We start from the raw sequence: 5,650 nt of genomic DNA on the forward strand, positions 1-5,650 counted from the left end.
CTTTCTCTATGTATTATAATAACCTTTCACTCTGCTATAAATTAATAATAGACGATTTCTTAGAGGTGAAACAAATCTGGAGAGATTTGTAGAAACCTAGATAGTGAAGAATCATGATTTCTAGAATGTCCGCTTACCATCACCCGTCCGGTTGAGGCAAGCGACAGATACGTTTTTCATATAATTATCACATGCTATCTCGATTTTAAAAAATCAAGAAACGGGAATGAAAAGGCCATCAAGCTCTTCCTCATGTTAATCTTGGTAATTTGAAACGGATGCACTCATAAATGACGAAAAATACAACAAAAAAAAAACGCGGGACCACATTGTGAATTATTTATTTATTATGAATTTTATATACGAAATACAAACTAACCCTTTTAGGCCATCCCCGTTTTTTTTTTTTTTTTCGTTTAGCGTCGAATGCGTTTCTTGATATTGGGTCGATCGGTCGGATTGAAAAAGACAAACAGAGAAAAAAAGAACAATACGTTTCAGAATAGGAGGCCTGGTACCCCAGCATCATTGCTGTGGAGCCTGGAAACAACAACACATGAACGGAAAATCAATATGGCAGAAAAGTTGGTTGATGTTAATAAAAAATTAAGACAATGTTATTATGTTACTATGCTCATTTTTCTGATTAAAAGACTTTCATAAAGTGAAAAGTGGTTTAACTACGTCGTTACTTTTTTTTTTGAAAATGCCAAGGGGGAACGGCCTTACCTTTTTAAAAGTGTTTTTACTAAAAGAGTAATCTTCACTTTTTATACCCTTAATTCCATGTATAATTTTTATCTGTGATTTAAGTACTTCACTGTAATCTTAACTTCCACCACGAAATATCGACACTAGGGGTATGCCTATGTTCAATTCCAGTAATGTAAACGTTGCATTCTGATACAAATGGGAAGTAATTGCAGCTGAATGATAAAAAACTGAGAAATGTGAAATGCACATATCTCGGCCACAATGCGCGCTCTCCTCTTTTTTCGGCTGTCTTTTATTTTCAGTCATCTTTGAGCGTGCGCAGAGTTTAAATTCACAAGAAAAGTGGAAGAGTAATGTTCACCAAACTTTCTGATAGCATCATAATTCGACGAAACCATAGCTAACGGCATGAACTGGTTTTTGTTTTTTGTACTCTTAGAAGCAGCGCGGCAATTTTTGCAAAGCAACAAATTAAAGAACCCGAGTTTGACTATGTTATAAAGGCAAAACCAAAGCGGAGACGGGTTTTTTTCAAACTGGTTCTCATGAGACATCTTTAGGCTGATTTACACTATACGATTTAAGGCGCATGCGACAAGCTTACGACTCAGGCCTACGACATGACTTACGATTGTCGCATGCAGCGTTTTAACATGTTTAAAAATGCTACGACATTTTTTCTGACGTACACGACAATCGTAAGCGAGTTGTAGGTTTGATTTATACGAAGCAATTCGTGTCGTAGGCCTGTCGTAAGCTTGTCGCATGTGACAAAAATCGTACCATGTAATGCACCGCCGCTTATTTTTGGTTTGACAAACACGGATTTGCTTTTCCCCACAATTGCCTTGGTCAACACTCGAACTCGCTTATGTTCATCATCCCGTTAAAAATACTTACTTTCTCTAAATTTGGAGGGATCTTAATGGCCGTTTTTATACTAGAGACGCATAATCCGTCCAGACGAATTATGCGTCTCTTATGTTATCCGTCTAGTGTAAAGACGGGACGAACTATATGAAACGCATAATTCGTCTTGGACGAACCTGGGCGAACATTTTTTCTTCGTCTGTTAAATTCGTCCAGTATAAAGACGGGCACTAGACGCATAATGCATCTGGACGAACTTTCCAGTTTAGTGCGTCTTCGAAGACGCACTAAAATAAATTCTTCGTCCAGACGCATAATGCGTCTTGTGGCCGTCTTTATACTAGACGAATTTAACAGACGCAGAAAAAATGTTTGCCCAAGTTCGTCCCAGACGAATTATGCGTCTCTAGTATAAAAACGGCCAATGTCATGGGGTAGAGAAGAGTCACTTCGCGTGAGTCCTACGAGGAGCATGTTACCTACTGCACTCGACGCCATATAATAATCTCTTTGTCTGCATGGCACGGTATCAATAAAAATACCAACCATTACTTACTCAGTACTTTTAACCGATTTACTTCGAGTTCTGAAAGTTCCCTTCACAAAGCCCTGATCAGTTAAGTTAGTCATTAAAACACCCAAGCGAGCATGCAGTCAAGGGATATTTTGCGCTTGAGTCTTTCGCTCACTTGTGGCATTTATATTCTGCTCTGAACTTTAGCTTCCTCGAGCGAACAAAAGATTAGCTGTAGTTGGTAAAGATAATTGTATGTACAATATGTTCAGAAGCAGAGTTCAACATTTGTCTTCTATTAACAGTATGTCACGAAATTATAGTAAATCGGCTTTCTGTTCTGTTCTTGGCTTGTGGAGTAGAACGACATGTGTATTCCCTCCACTCTGTCCCCCACGCAGCCGTTAATGGAGATATTTTCCTGGAAAGCATGACGAGAAAAGAGTACTCTCAGCTTTGAATAATTAAACTTTTAAAAGAGAAGAAAACACTACAAGCATTGCATTACAACCAGCGTATTGCATTAATCTGCTTCGATGATGCGAAGAGGGACCACGGGAGTGATACACGTACGAAATAGCAAAAAAATGCATTGCTCGCCGCATGCTTCGGAGGTCCGCTTTCAAAACCGGCAACATATTGTTGTAGCGAAGGACAGAATAACGTAAGTCATATACTGACATAGGAACTGTGGACAAACGAAGAGTCATGGTAGTTATCGAAATAACTTACATAAGCAGTTGTTGTCAATGAGCCTGAAACAGCGAACGGGATTCCAGCCCATGAATGTGAGGCGGCGGGACACACTGCTCTAACACTGATCTATCAGGGAGTTGGTCAATTGCAAATTCCTTCTATATCCCAACGTATTATTGTGGGAGGTGAAGGGGGGGGGGGGGGGAGGGCGAAAATGTTGCTGCAACAAAACGTTCGTTACGAATCGTCCCCTGCGTTATGTACACGCTAATTTATATTTTAAACCCTTAATTTTATGATCACATGAAATGCAGCAAAATACTCACTCGTCCAGTTCTTCTACAGTTACGAGCCCTTTCAATTCTCCGTTGAGCAAGGCAATAGAAGATAGTGAGAAAAGTCAAAATGAATATTGCCAGCCCCAGGGAAGCGCCTACAGCAATGAAGTCAGCGGAAGTGACATCACCTGCCAAAGAAAGAAATAAAAACCTTTTAGGAATTAGAGTTTCATGATCTGAGCACGTGCACCTTGAAAACATTCCACCTTCAAACCTAACAACTGTGCTCAGTGGCCAGACAACTAGCACTCACAAATATACTCGTGCTCGAGTAGAAACAAATAAATACCGCATGGACATACTCAACTTTGACCGTTGCCAAACCTCCGAACCCCTTTCATCACATCTCGCTCTCTTTTTGACGAAGGTTAGGAGCAAATCTCAGAAACAGCCCAAAACGCTTTGAATGGACATGTGAAATTGAGAACCTCCTAAGAACTGACACCTGTAAGATCTGTCGTCTTTGTAACTCTTGGAATAATTAATGGAATGGACAGGGTTTCCGAGTTTGTCAGAGCCACCTTTAAAAAATCACAGAGTTTAGGTGGCTCTGAATCCACTGTACAGAGTTTTCTAAACGTCGCGGAAAGTTTCATCTGGGCCTTCTGATCACTTTCCAGCAGTAAAAAATGGGGGTCACCAAGTTTGTTTATTAGATATGAGCAACTAAAGACAAAATGAAGTGTTTTATTACAGAGATTTCCCGTTGCCACAGTGACTTATTACGCCACAATAATGACCGCATCTTGCTCAGCAATAGTTGATGTTTCTCATGGTACCATAACATTGCTAATACGTGATACAGTGCTAAATCTTCAAATAAAAACGTTACTTGAAAGCGTTGAAACTGGTTTGAGCCACCTTAATAGATCGAAACTAGTCTACTTTGGCGCTCACTGATTCCCTTGGTAAGCTCGCTTTCAAGAGTGTCGATGTATTAAAATGGTTGTCCTTTAGAGCGTCCAGGTGAAAAAAAAGCTCTTTTAAGTCATCTTTTCAAAAAATTATATCTATTGAGTGTAAAATTGTTGTAATGGTAATTGGTTCTACTTTTCATGAAAACCCAGATCCCCTCACTCAAGAGTAAACAAGTGTCATTTTGAAACCAGATTTCGCGGGAAAATAAACCATAGAACAAATCGGCTGACTTCGATATATTAAAATTCAGTTCGAAACAAAAGACATCATCTCGAGGCTCTGGGGAATAAATGTAAGGTTTGTATGAGTTTATTCCCCAGAGCCTCGAGATGATGCCTTTTGTTTAGGACTGAATTTTAATATATCGAAAGTGGGCTATTGCGTACCCAATTTAAACCCCTTGGAATTTGAAAAACCTTCCTTCCAGTTATTTCGATATCATCTAAATGCGAATGCAACATTATAATGCAAATACAACACGCAGAGAGTCTTAACCCAGGGAGATAATTTTAAATTAGGTTCAAGATTTGGTTTTTTCCCCACAAAACGTTTAAAAATAGACACTTATCTGATGCTGATGGGGACAAACCTGATACTAGATTTTTACTCTTGGGTAATGGACACTCTTGTAAAAACTTTTAAAAACAAGGCTAAGGCGTACAATACCACGTGAACTGCGTCACTTCCTTGATTTAAATTTTTTAGCCGGTAATTTTTTCTCAACGGATGACGAAAATTAGGCCTAGTTTATACGTCGCGCTATTGTCGAATTTAACTCAGACGAATTTAATTCCAATTAAATTCGTCCTTCCGTCGACATTAATTGTACCGTGGTTTTACGCGTCGAAATTAATGGCTCGAATTATGGTCGAATTTATCAGGAGTGGCAACTTCTGTCGCTGACGTGACACTTTCCTCGTCACTCTCCATTAAAGAAGTAGACTCAGGTTGTTTGAGGAGGTTCCTTCGCAAGGACGTTCCTGACTCAGTTTTTACGACGTACGATCGAGGATTGGGCCATATATCAGTGACAATCGCGGGAACCCAGGATCTATTCTCTCGCACTCTGGGTCTAGACCCTTCAATGGTTTCGCATGGCGATCATAATAAACTTTTTGCCGTTGCTGAGCAGCCACTAGCTTTTCACGTGCATTCAGTGTAACCTGTGGTCGGAGCAGTTCTGCCGTGGTTGGCAATTTGGACTTCAGACGCCAACTGTTTAGCATCTGCGAGGGAGAGAGACCAATTCCAGTTACGGGGGTATTGCGATACTCCATCAAAGCAACATAGCGATCTTCCGCTTTCCTCAAAAGTTGCTTGATTGTACCAATTGTTCGCTCACTCATACCATTGGAGTGCGCGTAACAACGACTGGAGGTTATCAGCTGGAACCCAAACGGTAAAGCAAAATGTTGCAGCTCGCGGCTTGCAAACGGCATATTATCTGCCACCAATTTATGTGGGACCCCACGTCTGGCAAAGATCGATTTTAAATTAACCACGACAGAGGAAGACGTCTTAGACGAACGTAGGCTGATTTCAGGAAATTTGGAGTAGTAATCCACAAAACACAGGTAATTTTTTCCTCTAAATTCGAAAA

General features: G+C 40.1%; 1 long non-coding RNA gene across 8 annotated transcripts in view; it reads right to left on the reverse strand.

Annotated features, from left to right (window-relative positions):
• Positions 1–325: 325 nt before the first annotated feature.
• Positions 326–5,650, reverse strand: part of LOC138019876 (uncharacterized) — a 30,366-nt gene continuing 25,041 nt past the window's right edge. For 7 of the 8 annotated variants that reach the window (XR_011126254.1, XR_011126255.1, XR_011126248.1 and 4 more), the window contains 2 exons: positions 3,121–3,260; positions 326–2,519 (listed from right to left, as the gene is read on the reverse strand). This is a non-coding gene — a long non-coding RNA (uncharacterized lncRNA). The remainder of the gene's footprint in view (positions 2,520–3,120; positions 3,261–5,650) is intronic. The other variant, XR_011126249.1, reaches the window with a different exon arrangement.

Source organism: Montipora capricornis, chromosome 10 (genome assembly GCF_036669925.1).
Source record: "Montipora capricornis isolate CH-2021 chromosome 10, ASM3666992v2, whole genome shotgun sequence".
Taxonomy (NCBI): Eukaryota; Metazoa; Cnidaria; class Anthozoa; order Scleractinia; family Acroporidae; genus Montipora; species Montipora capricornis.